Below are 26,304 nucleotides of genomic sequence, written 5' to 3' on the forward strand. Positions count from 1 at the left end.
ACCCGGGCGGGCGCCGTTAGCGGCCTGGAGGCGCGGGCGCCGCAGCCGGCTGCAGAGCCGTGCGCCCAGGGCGAGGTGCGCGCCCAGGGCAGGGCGCGGCGAGCCACCCTGCGGTGGCCCTCTCCCCTCCCGGGAAGGGTGTGTCAGCTCGCTTTAAAACAGTGAGGAGCACTTTGCAGTTGGGAGACGCAGAGGTAGTGGGTCCCGCGTCCACAGACGTTCTCCTTCCCACCCCTCTCTTCCCCACCGCCACCCCCCTCCCGCGCTGGCAGTGGCGTAACAAAGACGCTGCCGCGCCGTTGACCCCGAAGAAGCCCTGATGAAAAGGAGGGCAGGCTGCAGGATGGAAGTTTCGGCAATTATTTTCTTTTGCCTTTACGTTCCCGAAAAGAAGCAGAGGAGGTAGAAGGAAGAGAGATCTGGGAAAGGCAAGGCCCAGAAATCAGGAGCCATTGTGTTTCTCCTTGGGGAGAAAAGCTGTAAAACCTGGGCCTCTTGTCCACTTCGCCTTCAAAGAGGTCTAACCATAAAGAGAAAAAGGCGGGCGAAGGAGGAATGTTTCACTCTAACTTCCTTCTCCCAGGCTCCTTCACACCCTCCCTCCCTCCGCTTTCTAGGAGCAGCGGCCCCCAACTTCGGAGCCAATGCTGGGCGCTCCGCTAAGACATCAGAGGAGATACAGGTTCGATGCTAAATGAACCTTCAGGCCGCGGCACAATGGCGCGGACCTCACACGGGGGCACCGTGTCTTCCCCCAGCGGAGCTCGGCTCCCGCCGATTCTTTATTCCACGTGGTGAATCCACCGCATCTCCCACCGCCGCGGAACCAATGGGCCGGCCGGGGAGAGAGGGAAGCGCAGGAGAGGGGTTGAAAGGAGGTGTGGGTTTTATTTTTAAAGAGCATAATTGGGCTGAGGAGGGTTATTTTTTTCCTTTGCAGGAGAAAAAAAAAAAAAAGGAGGGGGGAAATCGGGAGAAATACAACACATTTATCTATCAACCGCTAGACAAGACAAAGAGGTTTTAACAACAGTTTGAAAAGAGCGGCCTGTGAATGGTTACTATTCAATTTGTATTTTATTCCCCGCTGGTCATGGAATTGAGATCAGAAGAAAAAGTGAAAACACATGGCTGAGGTCAGGGGATCAGAGAACCACCACATACAGCAAAGGGAAGGGAAAGCAATGGGAACTCGTGTGAAGAAATGGATTATATAAACAGAGCTTACCATCGCCTGAGCCCCATTATCCTATAATTTACCCTGCATGGGAGCATAGAAATATATTAAACTAGTGATAGGTTTTACCATTTCTTTACAACCCAGCCTCGTGCCAATCAAGTCTACTATATACTTTGAGACATGTTTAGAATTCTTGAACTAATGTGTTTATTTTAAATATCACAGGGAAATTATTACATCACCAGAAAATAATGCCAGAGCGGGGGTCTGCCGCCCTTTTGAAGTCCTGCTGCAACGAAACATGATTTTAATTACATAATCACTTTGAAACTATAATTATACAATAAACGATGAGGATTAAGCGGGAAGTATAGAGTACATTAAAAATTGCTTAGGTCTTGAGAAAACAAACTGAACATGCAGGGGGAAAAGAAAGAGATGAAATCCGAGGTCCTGGGGAGGGGGTTGATAAGTTCTGCAATCGCCTTCCTCTGAGCTGCAGCGGGGACCGGGGCCTGGGGTTCGCTTTGCCGGGTCCAAGGGAGGGCAGGCGGACGGCCCGGGCCGTGTCGCCGAGTAAAAACCCGTAAATCTGAGACAGAATCAAAGAGAAGCGCGAAGGACGGCACCAGCGCTTTTGCTAACCTTCCTACACCAAAACAAATAAACAGAGTCGTTGCTTTGGAGGTTACGAAATGCATTTACATTGAAAACCGTCGTGAATCGGAATGCCACAGGGAGGTTGAGCGTTGCCAAAGACTGGTTTGTTTGCCCTTCCCTTCCAGGACAAAAGGCATCCAACACGAACGGCGTCGTCGCTGCCCTGATGTCCGAAAAGAGTTTATAAACAACAGCGCGTCTGTGGAGGGGGCACGCGAGCGCGCCGGCGAACATCCCCGGGCGTGTCGGGTCCCCGGGGCGCACTCGGGCTCACATTCGCCTCCTCGCCCCGGAGCCCCTTTCCTGATAGCTGCTCCGCCGCTAAATTTTGTTTTTGCGTTTGTCATTCTGGTGAGGCCGAGGGTCGGCGCTTGGTTCTTCCTTTAAAAGGTAGAAACTTGGCAGCATCCAGAGCCCACGCATTCGCGTCTCTCGCTCCTCGGCTACCCCAGAGCTTCTACCCAGCCCGGGGCGCTGGCCCTCCTCTTCTTAAAATTCTGTTGGGGGGCGCTGCACGGGAGGGTTCTGGGCCGGGGCAAGGAGTCCAAATTCATGTGGAAGCACCCTAGTGACAGAAATCCTCAAATGAACTGCCCGGGAAGAGGCTGGTGGTTATCTTTTTTCAGTGGCACCTACTTTACCGCCTGTGCTTTGCCAGGCCACCAGCACCGTGGGTAGAGAAGAGGAGTACAGTCCCTGATTTGGGCCTCAGCAGCCATCAAGGCTGATTTTTAGGATACTGCCACCACCAACATTCCGGCCAAAGACAGCCTCTGCTCTCCTTTAATATTCCACAGCAGGTGTCCTGGGTGAGGCGATTTGCCTGGCGCAGCCAAGTGTTATATATAAAGGGGTTAAATGCTCCCAACGGCGGCAAAAAGCGGTACCCGGCGCAGCAGGGCACTCCCGCTTTTTGCTCGAGAGAAAATTATAATCGCGGAAGCAGCGGTATTTAAATTCACTAGCAACCCGGAAAAAATGTTTCCCCAGGAACTCAGATGCGAGGTATTGGACGAGAGCGGGAGAAAGTGACAAGAAGAATCTTTCCTTGCCCTCGCTTGGGCTTCATGGTGGTTCCCAACCCTGCCCAGGCGGCCCCGACGGCGTGAGGCTAACGGCTGTCTTCAGCTCGGAACCATTAATGTTAAGACGCATCAGCATTGCATTAGTCTGCAGAGGACCATCAACGACCAAGAACAAATACAAAAGAGGAATAAAATAGTCCATCTGAAGAGTCCTACTGTGAATGTGTTTATTTCTTGCTTTGCTAAGCCCAGGATATGATTTACTCACTGCCCTATTGCAAACAAAAGCACGGCGCTAGCCTGGCAACGTGGAAGAGCACCTTTCCAAACCGCCAAGGAAATTACAACTGGGCACGAATTCAGGGGCCATTTTATGTTGAGCCTGAAGCCCCAATTCGCACACGTGCACGTGAGGAGGCCAAGATTAAAAAAAAGAAGAAGAAAGAAATCTGATTTCCCGGGAGTAATGGTAATACTAATAAATATTCTTTATCCGCCGCCCACTTAATACAGGCAATTTACCTACGTTATCTCATTAAACATAGCAACGCTGCAAGGTGAATATTATAATCCCTACTTTATTAACAATGTCGAATACTTATACAGTGTTTATTATGGTATTTTACATTCATTTATTCCTCACAACACTCGACATGGGTGGGCATCTTATCATGCCCATTTTACAGATGAGAAATTGAGGCAGAAATCAAGTCATCTGCCCTGGGTCACATGCCCATAAATGGCAAGGCAGGGATTGGAACCCAGACTTTGAAATTTTGGCCCTTGACACTATGCCACCTGAAAAGGAGTGACGGGCTGGGAGAAACTGAAGCTTATCTGAGGTTCCAGCGGGTGGTAGTGAGCGGGTACTGTGGTGCGTCGCCCCACCCACGGAGCCACCAGCAATGCGCGGAGGGCGGTGACTGGCGCTCGGGGGTGCACAGCGGGGTCGCGGCCAAGAACCTTGTGCTCCGCCTGGAGCCAGCGCCAAGGGTGGTGTGGCCCGCCAGGCATTGAGCTATTTCCTCCGCCACCAGCTCCCCTGCGGCCTGGGCAACAGTTTGTTTTCTCAGACACTTCGTAGGAACCTCAAGGAGGGGCCGTCTGCCTGGGACCCCGGCGCGACCCTCCGGAGCACGAGACCCCTGCGGCCTCGGGGATCCGGCCTTCTAGATTGATAGAGGCAGGGAGAGGGCCCGGCCGGCGGCTGACCCGCGCGCCCTGCCGGGAACGCTGGCTTCGGGCTGCCTTAGGAGTGCGCTCCCGCGGACGCGCCGCGCGCACCCCAGGCAGGCCACGCGGGTCAGCGCCCAGGCTCAATTCTGTGCTGTACGCTTCCTCCGCGCCGCGAACTGGAACTCAAGTCAGAGCGCAGTTGAGAGGTGGACTAGGGTGTGGAAAGGTCCTAAAAATTGGCCAGGAGGAGGAGGTTTCGAGATTGTGTCTGCGACGTGCTGGTAAAACCAGCCGGGAGAGTGGCCTCCGCCTTCCCTAGCTTCCCCCTGTCTGCAAAGTGGTATCAGCAGCGACCTGCAAATCTGCACCGTGGAGACAACGGTCTGAGACCACTGTTCCCGATTATTGGGGCAGCCTGCAGGCCTGGCCTGTCTCGAAGCTCTTTGCACATGGCCCCTTCCTTATTTCCTCCTCATAGCTAATAATTTTCAAGGCAGAAGTTATCATCCCACTTGCAGAAGACACTCTGTCCTAGCCACTAAAGCACAATGCCCAAAATGCTTCCTTTTATACAAGGAAGGCACCAAGAGGTTAAACAATCTTGCTCGACAGACACAGCCAGGAGGTACTCGGAATGGGTCTGGGGACAGTCACCTGTGATCAGGAAGCCCTTCACTTCCACTGACCTCTCAGAAGTGGAAGTCAACAGTCCAGTGTTTCTGAAGACTCAGGGAGCCCTGGGCAGAACTGAGGTTGGGGAAAGGGAAGAAAACCCTCCCCAGATCATTCAAAAGGAAGAAGGTCCTTCAAGGGCCTGTGAGGTTCCAGTAGGGAAGGGAGCTTTGAGTCGTCAACATTATCTTACTCATATGAGAAGTGAATGAATGAATGAACTAGCTAATCACTTGCCCAAGTGCTATGCTGAGCTCTTTATAGCCATGCTTTCCATCTTGGCTGCACAGTTAAAACTGCTTGAGGGAATTAAAAAATCCAGATGCCTGGAGCAACTAAATCACAATTTCTAGGGTTATTACCCAGCCATCAGTGTGTGTGTGTGGTGTGTGTGTGTGTGTGTGTGTGTGTTTAAGCTCCTCAGGTAGTTCCAATGTGAAGTCATATATGAGAACCATTGCTTTAGGGAAATTGTCTCATTTAATTCTCATAAAACCCCATCTCATTATGATGTCCATTTCATAGGTGAGAAAGCTGAAGGCTTAAAGAGGATTCATATTTTGTCCAAGGTCAGCCCAGGGTCAAACAGAGGTTTCTCTGGTGCTAGAGAACAGGTACCCTCTCTGGCCAAGTCTCTTCTAGTTTTAACAACTCCCTCCACCCCCAAATTTTACCCCACTAGGGAGATGCCCTAAGGTGACAGCAGGCAGAGGTAGGAAGACCATGGACATTTTGAAGCTTTAGGAAGAGAACCTCAGACCACCTACATTCAGGGTCTTAAGTAGAGAGGGAAGCAGGATGGGGAGAAGGGGACAAGAACAGCTTTGGTTCTCTTTGGAAAAGGTAGGTCACCAAATGGCCCTGGGCCCCAGATAGGGCGCTCTGTTTGGAAAGGTGATACGTGAAGGTCAGGCCCAGCCGCATGGGTGTGGCATAGATCCCTAGGGAAGTCTGGAGTGAAATGCACATTGAACGAGGAAACCTGATATGCGGCTGGCAGTGTTATCTTGGGCAAGCCTCTTAACTGCTGGGCCTCAGTTTCTTGGCCTGTGAAAACGAAGCGGTTGGATGGGATTATCTCTAAAGTTGTTTCCTGAGCACACACGTGATAGTTATTTAAGGCCCTGTGTGAATAAACTCAATTCTGGATTAAATTAGAATATAAATGATAATATTTTAGCATCTTCATTTATCTCTTGCTTGCTTTTCACATGTCTCTGAAAGTAGGAATTGCCTCCATTTTGGTAGTTAGAGAAACTGAATGAGGCTCAGGGTTAGTCTGACTCCTCTAGTGGCTTCTAATACTGCTCCTAGAAATACATCTCCTGTCAGCCCCTCTGTTCATGTCTTGTTGGTCATTCTACAGTCAGAGAACCTCAGGGCATTGGGAGAAGTGGGAAGCACTTGACTGAATGGGAAACAACTGAGCTTGAGGCCTTAAAAACACTCTAAACCAGCCCCGGAATTCAAGCAGGGTCAGAGGAGGTTTTGTGCTGGGAAAGGGGTGGAGAACTAGTCTTCTGAATCAGTCTTTTCTCTCAGCCTCAGTTTTTTCATGTCTAGCCCGAGGATCAATTTTGATTCCCAATGGGGCCATGGATTCATCAGTTAATGCCTATACAAAGATTTGAAAAATCTAGGGCCAGAGTTGTGATTTATTTTCCTGGAGGAGGGCCTAGTGTAGGAATGCAAAGGGGTTTCTGTCCAGAGCACTCCAGCTGTCTACCTTTACGTGCCTTGTGCCTCAGAGTCCTAATTTCTGACTGCTCATTTGAATTCCCTGGGGAGATTTAAAAATAATGATGTCCAGGTCCCATTCAGATCAACTGAATCAGTAGTAGTTCAGGTGGTAAAGCTTATATATATATATATATATATATATATATATATATATATAATTTTTTTTTTTTTGGCTGCGTTGGGTCTTCGTTGCTGCGCGTGGGGTTTCTCTAGTTGCAGAGATCAGGGGCTACTCTTCATTGCAGTGCGCAGGCTTCTCCTTGTGGTGGCTTGTCTTGTTGTGGAGCATGGGCTCTAGGCGCACAGGCTTCAGTAGTTGTGGCACACGGGCTCAGTAGTTGTGGCTCACGGGCTCTAGAGCTCAGGCTCAGTAGTTGAGGCACACGGGCTTAGTTGCTCCGCGGCATGTGGGATCTTCCCGGACCAGGGATTGAACACTTGTCCCCTGCATTGGCAGGAGGATTCTTAACCACTGCGCCACCAGGGAAGTCCCAAGAGTATATTTTTTTTAAGCTGCCATGATTCTAATGTGCACACAGAGTTGAAAGCAACTGCTGTAGATGCTTATAGAGGATCCATGAAGGGGCCAGTGGCCAGCCTAGAGCTTTAAAATATAGTAAACAAGTCTGGCTGGGGATGTAGATGTAAGGCTGAAGCCATGTGTGTGCATATGATCGCCCAGGAAAAGGGTGCAGAGTCAGAGAGCGGGGGATGAAACCTCAGGAAAGCACACCACCAAGGAGAGAAGTGGAAGAAGAAGAGACAACAAAAGACTGAATTGGAGGAACTTGAGATGCAGGAGAAAACTCTGAAGGCATGAGCTCCCGGCAGACGAGGGAGAAGAGAATGTCTTGGTGGACAGAGAGGTCAACCGCGTCATTGCTGCCACGGGGATGATTTAAGATTAGGACTAAAAAGCCTTCATTGGACTTGACATCTGCAGTGGCCTTAGCAAAAAGAGAAACCTGCTGAGGCCAGGGCGTGGAGAAGTCTATCAAGGCAAACCCAAAGAGGCAAGGGAACCCTTTTCCCCAAGCCAAGGATGCAGTTATGACTGGGACAGACCTTGACCAGATCTCCTCCCCTGAGAATGTAAGCATCTCTTTCCCACTCCACTGAAAGTATAAAGAGAATTTGGCTGTTTACCTTGATGCCCACATCGAAATGGATTCCTCCTCACAGGTACCAACACGTACTCCAGCACCCAGGGCACTCTACGCCAGAGGGAAGCCAAACCAAAAACTCGGAGCAGAACATGAAACCTGTTTAAAACATGCTTACTTCTCCTCAGAAACAGCATCTAACTTGGGGTGAAATCGTCCACTGCAGCCAGGTGGCAAACTAAGCAAAACCAGCCATGCCTCCAGGCCACAAGAATCAGAGTGGAAGCTGCCAAGCCATGGAGGCCTGACTCTGCTGCCTGACAGGAAGCTGGCGGAGCAAGGCAGCCTCTGCCCTCCCTCGGAATGGTTGACCACTATAAAGCAACTCACAGAGCCTACAAGGAGAGAAAACCCACAAAAACACCAAAACAGAAACAGAAGACTCCCTCTGTGAACAGCCGATGCTGTCAAGTACAACCAAGAGCCTGGCCCCAGTGAGGAGACTGGAACCTTACCTTCTCTGGCCTCGGGCAGGCACGGCGGCCCGCGGGCTTGGCTCTCCACCTCCGCTGCCCGCTCTCTCGTCTTCAGGCCTCCTCTCCTCCAGGTGCTGCCCACGCCTCCTCTCCCAGTCGGGCCCTGTCAAGATCCACAGGCGCTGCCGGGCTAGCTAGGACCCAGCAGGCTGCCAGGCTGGGCCTGCAGCAATGGAGTTGTGGGAAGAATCTGGACAGTCTCCACCAGGCTGTCTCCTCTTCAGCTGCCACTTGGCTTCCATTGGAAAGACGGGGCCGAATCAGAATAGCAGTGCCCCGTGGAGTGGGGTGACTGGATGGGACCGGAGGGGATGTTCTCTTTCTTGATCAGGGTGCAGGTTGCCAGTTAGGGTTATACAAGTTCATTGAGCTTTAAGATTGTGTACTTTTCTGTTTATATATTGTACTTCAAGAAAATGTTGTCGTTGTTGTTGCCGTTGCTGTGGTTGTGTGTGCGTGTGTGTGTGCGCGCATGCGCCCCGGTGTTTTAAGGCAGTGATGAGCACGCCCAGTGGCCCAGTGGAGCCAGGCCCCAAAATACCAGCCCGCTGTTTCTCTCCAGGCGATGGCTTGCAATTTTCCTCTTGCCCTGAAGCCACGGCCGTGCAATTTGCACCTCACTAATTTCCTGGCTCAGCCTTAATGCTGTCTGGTCACTGCTCCACCCTCCCTGAAAGCAGCGCTCTGATGTCGGTACTGCCCAGCAGTTTGGGGCTTAGGGGCTGCATCTGATTGGCCACCTGTGACCTGGACGATCCTATTTAGAAATGCAGCTTTAAGGAATCATACGAAGGGGTAGATGCTCTGGTAACACAAAATGACTGTATTGCAGCTTCCTCAAAACCCGTGGTATGGAGGCAGCTGAGGTGGTTTTGGAGTTGTTCTGAGCAAGCAAAATATTACATTTCGCTTAGGTTTGAGGGGGTGTCATTTGGCAGGACCGAGTGATTGACGCTCTTACTCTCCAATTTTCTGCTCGCTGAAGCATTAAAGCAGCAAGCCTGAAGTCAGGAGAAAGCCAACAGCCTGGCACAGGCACTTAATTCCAATCTGCAAATAAAAAGCTTTTATTAGACCTTCTTTCCTCCTCATTTTGCATCAGATCTCAAATTGTCTCTCCCAGGGGCTTGCCAAAGAGCAACCGTAGCAAATTGTGAAGTCCTTTTGCAGGTGACAGTTAGAACGGTTAGGTTCTTCTTTACCATAATGAAGGGTTAGGAAAACTATATATAAGTGGTGCGTAAACACCTAAGACTCCTTATTTATGCTTCCTGATTCTTAAGGCAGGGTGGGTTAGTGGAAAAATTCACTTGGGTTAGATGGCAGAAGAGCTCAGTTCTGGTACAGATTAGGGAGGTGACCTCAGATAACTTATTTAGGCTCTTTGAGCCTCAGTTTTCTAATCTATAAAATGAGAGGGATGGACTAGATAATAGTCAATGGCCTTTTGTCATCCAATGTTCTACTAATCCATGATATATTTACATAGCTAAATATATATTCATCCACCTTAATTAAATGTGTTACGGTTTTAAGAAAAAAAATCCTGTCCACTTAGAGATGAGTATTCATTCATTAAGCAAATATTAATTTACCAGATTCTCTGCTGGCACACGGTAAAGACACAAAGATGAGTACAAGTAAGTTCTTATTCTCAAGAGTCTGTGAATATCCAAACAGTGCATGTGCACATCTCCTTTGAAAGATAGTAACAGTAATGAACATGTAAACGCCCTCCTGCCCAGGTGACAGTCCTGACCCAGGTTTATGCCCAGATTCCTCCATCATATCCTGTTTAAAAGTCATCTCTGTAAAGTTTTCAAACTCTAAATGTCTTACTAGAATCTTTGAATGAGTTAAGAAAATTTGCTCAGTGCAAAGTACATGCACATTTGATTCACTATTGATCTTAAATTGCTCAAGGTCTCTCTAGCCACTTTAAGGTTTTTCTGTGTGTGCATTTGTGTATGTGCGTATATAAATAAATATATACATATATTTATACACACACGTGTGTGTATCTACTCACATTGGGTATATGCATTTGTTTGTACTGGGTTCTCTTTGGAAAAGGTAGGTCACCCAATGGCCCTGGGCCTCTCTACCTAAGAGTTAAAACCCTCCCTACCTAAGAGTTACAAGTGTATTTTCACTGTTACGTGCTTGTACACCCATATATTCAGCAGTGTCCACATACCCCGTGGATCTCTTGCCCCTCAGTCCATGGAGCTGACACCTATGGCAAGGGTGCCCTACCCAGATCAGTCCCCACTAATTCCTGGTCCAGGAAGCTGCCCACTGGCAAGGCCCCCTGCTGGGACTAGCTCCATAATTTGTGGGACCCAGGGCAAGATGTAAATGCTGGGGCCCCTTGTTAAAAAATTATTAAAAATTTCAAAATGGTGACAACAGAGCATTAAACCAAGTGACGGACCCTTCCAAGATTGCACATCCATGAAGCCAGCCCTGCCCTCCGCTCTGCCTGTCTGTGCTGCTGAGAAAGGGCACGCATCAGGGCAAAAGACTGCCCTAATGTGCTTCTAGACGGCTCTACCAAGGGCACTGGCTAAATGTCACTGCCATGAGCTCACATTCCCACCTGTTCTACCTCTACAGGCTGACAAGGATGGAAAAATAGGAGACGATGGCAGAGAGGGTGCACTAAAGATGGCTTTTGCTCATAGCATCAGCCAATGTCTACAAGGACTGTCAGAGATCATGTCACCCAGCCTCTCACTTTTTTGTTTTTTAATAATTAGAGGCTGCAGGGTGGGGTGGGGTGGGGGGACATGGGCAATAATATTTTGGGCATCTGCCCTTTCTCTCTGTCTTCCTGGGCCTGGATTCTTAGTTCCTCACCAGGCACTCCTTGGCTTGGACCACGTTTAACTGTAGGGAGAAGGAGCCACCCACGGATTGATCATTCACCTTGAATAAGTGTTTGTAGTTCTCCTGGACCTCCTCAGGGCTCAACTTGGAGAGGATGACAGCCCCTTGCTTTCCAGATGAGGAAACTGAGGCCCAGAGAGGCATCCTGATTCTACCAAGTCTACTGAACTAGTTTAAGCCAAAGCTGAGGCTAAACCTCAGGCTTGAATATGAGCCCAGGCACTTCAGAATTGCACCTACATGAATAAGTCTTCTGGGAATGCAGCCCATTTATAATGAAGGACACATTTTCAGACTGTTCTTAAATTCTGAGACTAGCTACCATTTTTCCTCTTCAAGTTGAAGGTAAGGAAGGAGGACCCACGACGTGAAGCTATAGTCTTCTAAGCATGTCTTCATCACGCCCAGACTCCTCTTCGTGGGCCCTTGTCACCATGGCAGCAGCATCTTCCCTCCCCAACATTCAGAACCCTTAGGCCCTCCAAGCTCCCCTCCTCCACCTTCGTCCAGTTTGAGGGGTTGAGATTTCTGGTGTGAACAGGTTTCAGTTAGAGAATGGGGTGATTTCCCAGCTGGGGGAGACCTTGGAGATTCTAGAGAGCAGTCCCGAGAATGGGATGACAAGAGGAAAGTAGGCAGGTAAGGACAACCTCTTCTTTGGACCCAGGAGTCATACTCTGAGGATCTCAGAACACCAGATGGAGAAGGGATGGCAGAGGCGGGGCCCAGCCACTTCACTCCGATGTCCAACCCAGAACTGGCAGGTGACTTGTTGGGGTCACAGACTAAAATCAGTGGCTCCTGACTTCCATCCCATCTCTTTCCACTTTGCTTTCTGTTGATGGTCTATCCACTCTTTTATTTTAAATGTTTTATCTTGGGGCTTTTTACTCCTGCGATGTATCTTTATTAAGCAGATGGGCCCCAGACATCCCTGCCCCCAAGAGTGAGCTGCTGCCTGAGCTGCCAGGGCCCTGATGACCACTAAAACTTTCTAGGACCTGGGCTCCTTCCTGGAGCAGGGTCCTCATCCTCTGCTCTAGCTGAGCCGGGACAGTTCCCCTTTCTCACCTCCCTTATTCTTAACCCACCCCTTGCTCTCCTCTCACGGACTCAACCCTCCCAGATTCATCATCCCTGGTTTTTTGGCAGGTTTGAGGTTGGTTCCATCAGTGTTGAATGATTTTCCGTGTCATAACTTCCCCGTACCTGACACCCTCGTGCCTCCAGTGTGATTTCTCCTCCAGCTGCAGTTTTGTGTGAAGGCTGCCCGCCTCTGGAATGCACTCTCTCGGGTACCAGAAGTGTCAGCGTGCAGAGCAAGCCAAGAGGGCTGGGAGTCTGCGCCTGGAGCTGGCCTCAGCCGGGACAATGGGACTTTTATTTCTGTCCTGGCTCGGCTGGCAGTCTCTCTCCCGCTCTCTTTCTCGGTTGGGCTTTGGTTTAAAGTTACTCTTTCAGGATTAGGTTGGTGTTTTCTTTCCCATGCCACCGGGGAAGTTTCTGTTTCCGAAGTGGACCATACACAGACAGATCAGTTAGTCACCGGCCTTCGCAGGGCCACAAGCATCGGTGTTCAAAGGCTTCTGTAAATCACCCTGGCCAACAGGGGCCAACCAAACTCGCTTCTTGCCATGTGGAAAGGTGCATTACAGTGCAGCTAATCTTTAAATAGTTGTTTTCTATTGGGTATATGTTATTATAACCAAGCATTTCTCTCTCCACCTCCCACCCCCAAATTTTCACAGAAAATCCTGGAAGAACTGCTGGGGGGTGAGGGGCGTCTGTTGAAGCAGCCGTGGTTCTTACTCCTCATTTTTATGCCTCCGGTCACCACCAAGTCTGGCCATCAAGGACACCCAGCTCTCCTTTTCTCTGAAACTCAGTGACAAAACTAATGAAACAATACAAAAGGTTTTCTTATTCCCCTTAACCCAGCTGAGATGGGCCAACTTTTTTTCTTTTTTTTTTTTTAAGAAATACTAAAAACCTCGGGGGTTGGGAGGCAGGAACACAGAACCTCTGCAAAATCAGGGAAGCTCTTTAGGAAGCCCCAAGGCCCTTATCCTAAGATTTTTACACTCTTGTCCCTGTGGGGCTGGCGTAACCCTCCTCCAGCCATCCCCGTGGCTATGTGGCTGGCCCCCTATTATTCTCTGCTTGGGGAAGCTGTGTCCCCATGAACACATCCCAACCCAGATTATGGGCCCTCAGCCTCCACACAGGGGGTCTTACAGAGACTTGCCCCCTTGCAAGCCTGTAGCCTGTTGTTGATTTAACCACACAATAACCACACACATAGCTACACCCATACCAGAAGGGTAAGCACATTAGGAGCAAGAGGTGGTCTCTCTCAGCATACCATTATCTTATCCGGGACTTTATCTTTTTTTCTTTCTTCTTCTTCTTAGTACAAAAGTAATACCTACTTATAAGAAGGGAACAGAGTAAATAAAACAAAACAAAATACATCTCTCTCATCTCTCTTCCCAATTCCTACTCCCTGGGAGTAACCAAAACTAACAGTTTGGTGTGCTTCCTCTCAGATCACAGACACTTTCCATGATCCAAATAAATACTCCTGGGCCAAGTTTTTGTTGTTGATGCTGTTTTCAGCTCTTGTTTTAAGACCAACTTTACTGAGATAAATTCACGTACAATAAAATGCTCCCATTTTAAGTGTACATTTTGATGAGTTTTGAAAAATGTATACACCATTATAACCATCACCACAGTCATGATACAGAACATTTCCATCACCCAAAAAGTTCCTTTGTGCTCCTTTGCTGGCAATTTCCCACCTCAGCCCCAGGCAACCACTGATCTGCCCTCTGTCATTACGGATTAGTTCTGCTTTTTCTAGAATTTCATATAAATTGAATCATGCAGCATGTACTCTTTTGTATCTATTTTTTTTCCCCTCAGTATAACATTTCTGAGATCCGTTCATGTTGCTGTATACAGTAGTTTGTTCTTTTCTATTGCTGAGTAGGATTCCATCATATGGATGTACCACAATTTGCCCATCCACTCATCTAGCACTGGATATTTGAGTTGTTTCCAGTTTGGGGCTGTTATAAATAGCTCCAAAAGCTGTTATGTTACTTTGAAACACGAAGAGAGAGGGAGAGAGAGTGCAAATCCAAATGTAGTTCAGGCCTATATATTTCAGAACTTAGCAACTGACATATCTGCAAGGCAAATATCTCTATGTGAGCAGAAAGCACAGGTAGGCCATCTTAGTCGTGATCACAAGGATGATCGTTGTTAACATGAAATGGTTACATGACACTTCGCACTTGTAGACTCTGTTTTAGAAGTGCTCTCTGGCAGTGACTTGACACTGTTTGGTAATTCTATAAATGTCAGGCTCTTGATATGTTCTTCCTCAATTTCTGAAAGATTTAGGAACATTTATACATCAAGGCTAAAGTATCACTGTTGCACAATACTTCAGTACAACTGAATCCCTTTTCTAAGAGAACTGACTTTCCCAACACTTTATGCTATGGTCTGAAGTTATACTATGGTTCCCTGCACCTTGCTTTTGTCTGTCACAGGCAACTCAAGCTTTTCATCGTTAGGTTTTGTAAAGACACCTGCAAACACATCTCCTTTCTTGATTTCGTGCGTGTAACTCTTTAAGTAACTTAGAGGTAAGAGCCCTAAGGACTCCCTTATTGAGAGGAGCACTCACTTAATAGCAGCTCTCATGGGCCCCTGCTGCATTCCTCCTGCAGCAGTGTACTGGAGAGGGCTTTCCTCCCCCCAAACCCCCATCACTTTAAACCAAAACTAATATTAAAAAAGTCCATCAACAAAGTTTGTTTTCTAATGGTTGCTTTAATCACAGTAAGGGAGATTTATTTCTTATTACTCTCAACACTGGCCTTTACCACCTAGAAATAAGAGGAACTATTCACTCCATAAGGAGAAAACACGGATGATTATAATGTATCAGAACTCTTTTTCTCCCCTCCCTCCTTGTTATAAGTAAAAAGAGAAAAATAAAGCAAAAAGCTGTACAAAGACCAGGACACGGCAATTCTCAAGACAGTGACAAGGGACACAGAGCCTAGGGAACTGGCTGCCTCAGTGATTTTTATGTGAGTTGCCTGATCAAAGCCACGTCGGTCACGGCATTTAACAGAGGTACCCAGACAACGTTCTGTTCATCCTGCAGCCAAAGAATCTCTACCCTCTGACCCTTTTCACTGTTTGTGTAGACCTGAGCTCCTTGGATGAGTCTTGTGCCACCCAGGCTGGCCCCCAGGACATGAAGGAGCTGACTGAGTGACTTCCTGAGAATGGGTCCCCAACCTCACCACCTCCTCCACATTCTGCAAGGAGGGGCAAGGCTGGCTCAACTGGTACTTAGAAGACATGAGGGATTCTATTAACAGTTTTGCCTGTGAAACATTCACCTGTGTGCCTGCTCACACAGATCATTTAATTCCTGTTGTGGATCAAGTTTTAGGGAGTTTAATAAGAACTATTCCCACAGACCCCTCAAAGATAGGTCTGCTATACGTACACCCATTAATTAAAAAGAACCCATTAAAAAGAACCATGAAAAAAATAGAAAGTAGAGAGCACCAAAACGTGGTTTGACTTACTTTGCTGATTTCATGAGGTAATTTGGATGATGGAAGACATGCCACCCAAAAAGCAAAATCATCTAGTGAAGTGGTGAAATAAACCTATACATTCAAGCCATGATGTCCATACTTCTAGACAGGAATGCAATTTTCCCCTCTTTCGAATTATTCATTTCCTTTTTAATAGGTCACGTCTCATTTACCTTGATTTAGCATCAGACCAAGTACAGTTATGTATTTGGTGAGGGGGAGGGAGGAGAAGGAAAAAGAACAAGAGAGAACTTCACGTGAAATATGGTGACCCTGTCCTTAAAATGCAGTCCATGTGGGTCAGAAATTGTACTACATCTTTGATTCTTTTTATATTGCGGGAAGAGTACAGGGCTTCCTTATGTTTATATACTTGAAAGAATAATGAGAAGTATGCTTGAAAATACTGTTTGATGAATAATGCTTTTGCATGTGTCACTGTGAGGAAGTATCATAATGCACATTTCACCACAAGGCCAAGGAGAATATTTAAAAAGAAAACTCCAGTGCAACGTGAAAAATAGACCGATCCTTACATCTGTCTCCAGGACGAATAAATCACTAAACAAATATTTTAATGGCCTTAAAATACAATCAAAAAGAGCAATTCCCTAAGGTGGTTAGCCTGAGTCCTCATTAGAAGGCTTATTTTCTTTGAGTGTATAGATTGTTATATATCTAAAATTGCAATTATGATAAATGTATAGGAAAAACATCACATGACCACATCATGTTAAATGGGCATTCTACATGATAAGGAAGAGAAATAAAGCATTGAGATGAAGAACAGGCTATAATAACCAACCTTGACAAAAGAAATACCACAGTCTGAGGTTCTAATTCTGACAGAAACTTTAGGTGACTTTAAAAAAATCCACCTAGAACCCTGACTTCTTTCCATGATACTACCCTTTGTGCCACAGTTCCTGTTGTACTTACAAACCTATAAACTAAGAATACCATGTAATAAGTACTTGTTGAATAAATGAATATTGAACCTAATGTAGTTCTCAATATTCTACTAACTTTTTATAGCATTCTTTTTTTTCTTACCACTGGCCTGGTGGTTCAAATCATTTAATGAAAAGTTAGGAAATTATCATGACCTTCAGAACTGATGAACCTTCCTAGACTTTGGTTTCTCTTTGGATAAAAAATTAAAATTCTTTCCCATAGAATGACATAGTAGAGTGCTTTCAACATTGTAAGTGAGGTCTTTAAAGAATTCTTATTTTTTTAACCAAAAAAAAAAAAAAAAAAAAAGGTGATACAAACTTGCTCTACCAGGTTGGACAATGCAGAAAGGCAGAAATTACAAAAAATGTGATAGTCTTCTTACCTAAAGTGCAGTCTCAGTCTTCAGAGGTAACCAGCATAAACAGTGCCAGGTGGAATCTTTCAGTGATTTTTCTATAGAGAAAAATATATAGAGGTTTTTTTTTTTTAATTTTAAGCCAAAAAAAGGGTATCATACTATACATACTGCTTTTCAGTTTGCTTTTTTCTTAGTGGGATTTCTTTAAGTTCATGTGATAAAACACAGTCCAGGCCAGGCTTCAAAGAAAAGGATCTCTTTCATTCATTAACCCATCCAGCAAACAGTTACTGAGTCTTCACCATGCCTGGCACTGAGTTGGGTGTGGGAAATACATCAGGTAAGGGCTACTCAGCATGTCACTGTGAATGCTTGTCACTGACCTCTGGAACCTCTGGGAACACACATTTTAGTTCCTGGCTAAAGCATCTGATGGCAAAACTTCCTTGGGGATACTATACATTAAATTCTAAAATTTAATTAAACCAAATATATTTGCTAATAGGGCTTTATTACATACGTTTTTGTATAATTTCATGGAAAGCAAAAGATATTTTTATCTTTGAGTTTAGACTAGAATATAATTTGTCTTTCTGTTGTTTCCTTTGAGGATCGTTGACATGTAATACAGTGTAGCTGTAGTTTTTAATGTCTAGCGAGGGGGTTAGGAATCCCCCTCGTACCACCCAGTTATGCCTAAGTCAGACCACCAGCCACAAGAAAAAACATTCCTCGGCAGGAAGCAAGCCTGTTCTCACACACTGCAGAGAAACTGCTGCCTGGCTTAGATGATATTCTGGAATGGGAATATTCAAGCATAATGTTTTAGAGAAAAAAGATAAATGCCTCCTGGATTTTCTTGTTTCGTGTGTTTTCATGACAAGAGGGGTAAAGCACACTTGTGCGTGTGTGTGCACACACATGCACACGCTTAAATCCTTGATTGTGTAGAGACTAAACTCCCGGAACCCTGGGGTCAGCATTAGTTAATCACTGCTGAGGCCCCAGTAGCTTCCTCTGAGGAGTAAAAGCAAACCCTGGCGTAAGGAAGATATCTGGGAGGCTGTTTCTTAATGTTATCTCCCTCCTGCTACACCTGACCGGTTATGAGAAGAAGCTGAGCCTCAGTCCCTCCGTGGAGGCTGCCAGCCTAGCCAACCTGCCCTCCAGGTCTCTCGTGGGCACCCAGCTGCCCCGCACGGAGGACTGATCGAGGCTCGGCTCTGGCTAGCTTGCTGGCTTTGTCAGGGAGGCATTTACAGCTGCCCGCTGACCTTGCTTGGCCCACTGTAGACTGTGTGGGCATTTATGCAGTCCCAAGTGGGAACACCTCTGCCCGATTCTCATCCTTGGGCAAGAACTTTCTGAGCCCCGGCAGCTGAAATGAACTGGCAGCCTGGAGGACAAAGAGGCATTTGCTGGGGACTGAAAATGAACCTCTCCAAGGGGAACCAAGGCCATTTCTCAGCGCTGGTGGGGCTGGGCTGAGGGTGAGAGAGCAGCCTGTGGGGAGACGGAGGGGCTCCATGCTGGGAAGAGGCAGCGCAGCCTGGGCCCCGTGTCTCCCTGCTCGTCCTTGTTGAGTTTGCCAAACTGCAAGGTTGACAGTCTCTGAGCTATTTCTATAGCTATAGCTAGTCACATGGACAACTACACACGTCAAGGTGACCATAGCGTGACTACTGTACTGTCCACTCACTCCCCAGCAGAGAGGGAGTGGCTTGTCTAGTGCTTGTTGTAACAGGAGCTGAGCTCCTGGCCCTGGTTCCTTCTAAATCTAACTGTAAGCAAAGGGTCTTTTAATTACAGATGTTATGGAGACAAAACAAATTGGCTGATACCAGCCTTATGATGAGAACAGAACTATATATATGGTTAACTGTATATTGTTAACTATATATGATTAAGCAAATTGTGAAAATCATAGAGAAGTTTTCTACTATCTCCTACTAAATCTCTCCTCTCTTCAGAAAAGGAACTGGTGAAAACCCACAGCCAGGGTGGTAGCCAGCTTTCAAGATGGCCTCCAATAATCCTTACCTCCTGGTCTTCACACTCTTGTATCTTTCCCTTCCACACTGTAACAGTGTGAGTCTCTATGACCAATAGACTATGGCAGAAGTAACGGTATATCACTTTCACAATTAGGTTATAATAGGGACAGTGGCTTCCATTTTAATCTCTCTCTCTGATCATTTGTTCTGGGGAAGGCTGTCCTCATGTTGTGAGGACACTCTGTGGAGACGCCCACGTGTGAGGAGCTGAGGCCCCCAGCCAACAACCATGCGAATGAGCCACCTTGGCAGCAGCTCCTCCAGCCCCAGTCAGTGCCTTGACTGCAACTACAGGAGAAACCCCAAAGGACCAGCTAAACTGCCCTCGAGTTTCTGACCCACAGAAACTGAGATAAAAACCATTTGTTGTTTTAAACCATGAAGTTTTGAGGGCAATTTGTCACACAGAAATAGATAATCAATATAACCAGGAATGGAAACCACCCCTGACTTATTCCTCCTCTGGATACCCTGGCTCAATTAACCTTCTTCCCAGACCTCGCTGCTCTTGCCTTAGGATGGTCTGCATTAAGGTGGGAGCACCTCTGCACCAGGAATCTCACAACCATCCCTAGCTTCAGTCCATGGACTTGTACAATCTCTACTCTAAGAAGGGATAAAATGAATATTACTAAGAAAGATTTGAAAAAAATAACTATTTTAACTGGTAACCAAAGAAGGCTAAATTAATGCAAATATGAGACTACATTTTTTACTTATCAAAATAGTAAGGTTTTAAAAAAATACTCATACTTAATGGTGAAAAGGTGGTTCAGTCTTTGTGAAATGTATTAAGAATATTCAAAAATTTAATACACTTTAATGCAGAGTTGATTACACTTCTAGGAATAGATGCTATGAAAGCAAATAGACATGCAGATAGAAATTAATAGCTAAAGATGTTCACTGCAGCATTTACAGTAGTAAATCATTGGACACAACCTTTGTCCTATAAGAGAGGATTTTTTTTGTTTGTTTTTTTAAATTATGGTACATCCATTTCATCGGAAGTAGTGTTGCTATTTATAGATTACGAAGGTTTTTTTTATTATGTGGGCACATATTTAAGTAGAAGTTCAGGATACAAGATTATAAATGTAATATAGTTTCAACTCTAGAAATATAAACATAGATGAAACAAAGACTGGAAGGAAATGTGCTGAAATATTAGTACCACTTATCGTTTGAATAATCCTCCCAGACAAGGATATGGGATAAATGTTTTTTCTTTATACTTTTTAGAATTTTTACATTAATAGGTATTTTTTAATATGTCTATTTTTTTAATTGAAGTGTAGCTGATTTACAATGTTATACTAGTTTCAGGTATACAACATAGTCATTCAATATTTTTATAGATTATACCCCATTTAAAGTTATTACAAAATATTGGATGTATTCCCTGTGCTATACATTACATCCTTATGTCTTATTTATTTTATATCTAGTAGTTTGTACCTTTTAATCCTCTTCCCCTATCTCACTCCTCCCTCCACCCTTCTCCTCACTGGTAACTGCTAGTTTGTTCTCTATATCTGTGAGTCTGTTACTGTTTCACTGGTTTGTTTTATTGAGAGATATTAGTTTTATAATCAGAAAAAAAGTTTTAAAATTGCAAATGTGTGGAAAATATAGTTTCTTAAAGTCTCTAGTATTTGCCATTATCCATAAACCTTTACCCATAAACCACAATATATATTTTGGGTGATTTGTGAATGACTCACATCAAAAGCCTAAGCCAACTTAAGCTTCACCCTTCTTTTCAGGTAGGGGACTAACAGGTATTCTCTAATAAGACTGTGGATTGGGCAGCAAGTGTGTGATGAGCCCAGAAGGATGCCTGGAGGGAGATGTATCCATTGCAGCATCCTGACAACAAAGTGCCCAGGGTGAGGGGCTCTGAAGGAAGCCCTGTGAACTCAGGGTTCTCTTTTCTTTACCTAGGGATGGAAGTGGGAAGATAGAATGCAATTACAAAAAGTTGGTCACTGACTCTGAGACTCAAATTACTGACAGCTTAAAGTAATCAACACTATGAAAGCCATAATTATCCCAATACTGTAAAGTTTTGGGTTTAAAAAAAAAAAGTTCTTCCAAGCTGTGTCTTTCTGTCTGGATCTCTCTGGTTACATAACTAGAAAAGGGCCCGCTCAGGAATGAATCACAGATGGCTCTGCTCAGTGTTTGCTTTGAAGTCAGTTCAACTTGATTTATCTGGTCCGTGGTTTGAGGCTGGGATGCAAAGATCCAACGACACACCAGTGTCCAGGCCCCAAATTAGGGACAGAGTAACTGTTTCCTGGGCACAGTGCATGAGGAAAGGATTTGCCCTTCTGCGGTGTTGATTCTGATCCTGGCTACTTGATGGGGAGGGGTGGAGCCTGGGGGTTGGCTGAGACCGCTTCTTGCCCTGCTCTGTGAAGGTTGTGGCTCTAAGCATGAACTGGGCTTGGCCTGGCTGATCTCTTCCAACCAGGGAAGCATCAGACCACTGTTAGCTGGGTGAGGTCAAATGAGGTCTTCAGGCTCCACTGTGGGTATCGGTAGTTATAGCTTGTTGCTCTGTTCACTTTCTCTCAGGTAGTTAATTGTATCATTTCTCCCTCCAGTTTTCTGAAAGGGATAATTGACTCAGGGAGCAGGAGTGTCAAATACTTGTGGAGGGCGGTGTCATTGAGAGTTGTAGAACCAGAGACAGCCAGCACCAGGAAGGCACTAGAAGTCATCTAGGTCAGGGGCACAGGCCCGATGCCTACAGGGACAGAGGTTACCTACAGGCGGGCACTTGGGAGGTATAACACAGCAGGGAGCAGAGGGGCTGTGGACTGGAGAAGGCACACCCTTCCTAACGGCATGCAAAGTAAAAACCTTAATAATCATTTGTAGGCCAAAGAAAACACAATCGCAGGTTGGATTTGGCCCAAGGGTCAGCCATTTGACATTCTTGGGTGGTCGCACCCTTCAGTGTACGCATAACAAACAGGTCCAGGGAAACGACCCATTCAGGGAGCAGCTGGGCCTAGAACCCAGCCAGGGGCCTTCTGGTCTGCTGAGAAACTACCTTGATGGCAGCCCCCCTACTCCCCCATAGGGGCCATGATGACAGTTTGACAGAAAAAATCACCCCATCAACCACACGCCACCCCCTTGTTCCAGGAAATGGCCAGCCTCAAAATATCTTCCACTCCAAACAAGACACAATCTTCTTTTGAAATGTCCCCAAACTGCTCACTTGCCACTTGGTAGCCAATGAAGGACTTCCACACGTACCCAGAGATCAATTAGAAAGTCTCCCGCTCCCAAACTCTCACCTCGACAGAACATTTACCAGAGACTCTAAATATTTCCTCTTTTTACTCTATAAAGCTACTTTCAACCTTCCTAACACCTTTCAACCCCTGCTGAAACAAAAGTGACCTGCAGAAGGGTTCCCTGGCTGCAAGTCTGTGAATTAATAGCCTGTGTCCTTTTTGTCCTGGACTTAGCTTTGCATGGGACACTACCCTATGTGAGAGGACTGAGGCTCTCGGGGATTTTGTCTCGTGTCTGTCTGCTCCTGGCAGAGTAGATATAATCAGTCCCCCATCACCAGCAAACTCTAACATCTTTGTAAAGCAGTTCACATTCCTAGGATGCCAGCTGGCAATTTCTGCTCCCTCTGCCCTGGAGCTGCAGAAGAGGTGCCCGGGCCCGCAGGATCCTGGGAGCCGGCCCATCAGTCCCCTGGGGCCTTGCGCAGCGGCTCCTGTGTGGAGGGGTGTCCTGGAGCCCCTCCTGCCCACTCTGCCTTGGCTCCCCACCCCAGGCAGGGCCCTATCCCTCGACAGGGACCTGTGCTCCAGCATTATGTCCAGAGACATAATGTCTCTGCACTGCTGTTTTTTCTCAACTGTGGGAACAACATCCAGTCAAAAGCCACTTACTATTTCCTCTGTGGCTCAAGCTGAGCAAAAGCCTTAGTGATCAAGACTCCTCCGTCGGGCTTCCCTGGTGGCGCAGTGGTTGAGAGTCTGCCTGCTGATGCAGGGCACACGGGTTCGAGTCCTGGTCTGGGAGGATCCCACATGCCGCGGAGCAACTGGGCCCATGAGCCACAATTACTGAGCCTGCGCGTCTGGAGCCTGTGCTCCGCAACAAGAGAGGCCGCGATGGTGAGAGGCCCGCGCACCGCGGTGAAGAGTGGCCCCCGCTTGCCACATCTGGAGAAGGCCCTCACACAGAAACGAAGACCCAACACAGCCATAAATAAATAAATAAAAATAATTTAAAAAAAAAAAAAAAGACTCCTCCGTCTCCTTCCTTTGTGAGACTCTGAGGAAGGCAATTACAATTACAATAGCTACAATAGCATTTATTAAGCACTTCCTATTCCCCAGGTACATAGCTAAGCACCTTATATTCTTCCTCTCACTTAATTCTCATGAAAATTTGATGGGGTAAGCATTGTTATCCCCTTCGTGCCAGTGATACTACGTTCAGAGAGGTTTTTTTTTTTGTTTTTTTTTGGTTTTTTTTTTTTAGGGGACTTAATCAGTGAAGGCAGTTTACAAGTAGAGGGGTTTTTTTTTTGTTTTGTTTTTTTAAATTAATTTATTTATTTTTGGCTGTGTTGGGTCTTCGTCTCTGTGCGAGGGCTCCCTCCAGTTGTGGCAAGTGGGGACCACTCTTCATCGCGGTGCGCGGGCCTCTCACCATCGCGGCCTCTCTTGTTGCGGAGCACAGGCTCCAGACGCGCAGGCTCAGCAATCATGGCTCACGGGCCCAGCCGCTCCGCGGCATGTGGGATCCTCCCAGACCAGGGCTCGAACCCGTGTCCCCTGCATCGGCAGGCAGACTCCCAACCACTGCGCCACCAGGGAAGCCCACAGAGAGGTTTAATAAGTTGCCCAGGGTCACACAGGGGCAGAATTCAGGTTTGAACCCAGGTTTAAGCTGGACTCCTGACCACCTTCTTATATGGCATGTCTTTCTATCACTGGGAGCCTCAGCCTCTCCCCAACTCCCATCCCACATCACAGACCCTTTCCCACTGTTACTGTCATCTCCTAAACCCAGACCGGCCTGGTTATGAGTTTGAGGGTGAGGGTGGAGAGAAAGCAGAACCAATTTAAGTCCTTCACAGATCCAAAGGCATACTAACTTTTACTGGTACCACTCCCATGATATCAACTATATCAAAATACTTCAGCAGCCTATTTTAAATATAAATGCAATTGAAAACCTTTTGAAAGGCACTTTATAACTGGGTTGTAATTTTATTCTTTATTTTCACCTGGCCATTTTATAAGAAATTATCTTGAAATCAATTTAATTTTTCATTCTGAAACATTTTGTAGACCCTTGAAAAGCTGTAGGCACTGGGCTTATGGAGTGCTTAAATGCTTTTTTAAAATCATGGGATGAGGAAGAGAGCTTCTCCATATAGTTCCATATCCTCACCAGTGTGTAAACCTTTGATTCAATTTCCAGAAGCATTATTTTGCCTCCTGAGGTGGGCAGCACTAAATCCTTTCTGTTAGTGCCTTCTGGGAATTTCTGACCCCAAGTCTGCTGTTTTGGTGTCCTTTTAACACGTCCAACTTGTGGGAGCCGTGGGAGGTGAATGTATGAAAACAGAAGAATGGTTTATGCTGTGCATCACAAATTCTCAGTTCCTGAAGCCAACGGGTGCCCTTCTCCCTGAGTGAGGTTCAAGGACTGGCAATGATGCACTTTAGAGACATTGGCACTAGTTTATCTCTGAGATGGTATATTAGTCAGCTAGGGCTGCCATAGCAAAATACCGCAGACTGGGTAGCTTAATCAACAGAAATGTATTTTCTCCCAGTTCTGGAGGCTAGAAGTCCAAGATCAAGGTGCCGGCAGGGTTGGTTTCCTCTGAGGGCCATGAGGGAATGATCTGTTCCAGGCCTCTCTCCTTGGCTTACAAATGGCCGCCCTCTTGCTGCCTCTTCATAAGGTTGTCCCTCTGTTCCTGCATGTCCCTGGTGTCTCCCTGTTTGTCTTAATCTCCTCTTCTTATAAGGATGTCATATGGGATGAGGGCTCATCCTCATGGCTTCATTTTAACTTAATCACTTTCTTAAAGGCCCTCTTACCAAATACAGTCACATTCTGAAGTACTGGAAGTTAGGACCTCAACATGTGAATTCGGAGGTGAGGCACAATTCAGCCCATAATAGATGGGTTTTCTTTTAAAACACCCTAATGCTCAGAAGCACTCCCTCCATCTTTGCCTAGAGCTCAGGAGAGGGCTCTGCGACGCTTGGAAGAGCTGGAACAAGGTGGGGCGCTTCTGCTCTAAGGGTGCTTGTTAAGCACTGTGCTAAATAAATGCTTTATTAGCAGTAACTCAACATCCTGTGACGTAATTATTACCCCCAGTCTGCACATCAGAAAACAAAGAGGTTATGCCGTTTGCCCAAGGTTAGTCAGCTAATAAGTGACATAGCTGAGAAATAAATGGAAACAGTTATGCTCTTAGCCACTACAATATGCTGGTGTGTAAAATCCCTTTATACATGGGAAGAGGGGAATAGCTTTTCATTTCCAAAAGGCTTGGTTTGTTTACTCATTGTGTGTGTGTGTGTGTGTGTGTGTGTGTGTGTGTGTCTGTGTCTGTGTGTCTGTGTGTCTGTGCGTATATGTGTGTATGTAATGGAGGGAGGTGATAAACAACTTCTTGGAGTTTTGTTTTGTTTTGTTTTGTTTTGTGTAGGGTGGTTCAAAGAATTTGCCTGGAAGATCACCCATAGTTAGGCCTTAGAGTTCAAAGATGAAGGCCCAGGGATGGAATTTGGCTGGTGGCCTAATAGTAGGGAGGGAACAGGGGCTGTGAGCTTGAGGTTAAGAGAAGAGACCTCCACCCCAATCCCAGGATAGTCTCCCAAGATTTGGAAGGGGTCTGTATAAATAGCATTCCAGGAGGGGACAGAGGCCTGAGCCCACCCACACACAGGAACACCGCGGTGGCAGAATCAGGATGCCCAGTGCCTGCGGAGGTGGACGCTGACCTCTGTGACTCAGGACTCTCCATGATGGTCCCTGAGGCCACGTCTGGCATGGAGGGAAGAAGATGCTAGGGGAGCCAGCATCCTTCAAACAGACAGTGGTGACTGACAGATGAGGACAGACCCTGCTGCCCCACAGGCCCAAGGGTTCTTACATAGGGAAGATACAGAACCCCAACATCTGGCCCCAGGATTCTCAACATCTGGAAGAGTGGGTATGTGTACCCGATTTATTTTGCTTTAGAAAAATTAATTTCTCATAATTTGTGTCATGGAGCAATTCATATTGTACGTTTATTCTGGTTCCTTTCCAATT

The 26,304-nt window shown here is 46.5% G+C and overlaps 1 long non-coding RNA gene across 3 annotated transcripts in view; it reads right to left on the reverse strand.

The window, feature by feature from the left end:
* Positions 1-1,426: 1,426 nt before the first annotated feature.
* Positions 1,427-26,304, reverse strand: part of LOC130706942 (uncharacterized) — a 78,349-nt gene continuing 53,471 nt past the window's right edge. For 2 of the 3 annotated variants that reach the window (XR_009006976.1, XR_009006972.1), the window contains 3 exons: positions 16,949-17,019; positions 8,072-9,142; positions 1,427-2,405 (listed from right to left, as the gene is read on the reverse strand). This is a non-coding gene — a long non-coding RNA (uncharacterized LOC130706942). The other variant, XR_009006982.1, reaches the window with a different exon arrangement.

The sequence above is a fragment of the Balaenoptera acutorostrata genome, chromosome 2, assembly GCF_949987535.1.
Source record: "Balaenoptera acutorostrata chromosome 2, mBalAcu1.1, whole genome shotgun sequence".
NCBI classification, from domain to species: domain Eukaryota; kingdom Metazoa; phylum Chordata; class Mammalia; order Artiodactyla; family Balaenopteridae; genus Balaenoptera; species Balaenoptera acutorostrata.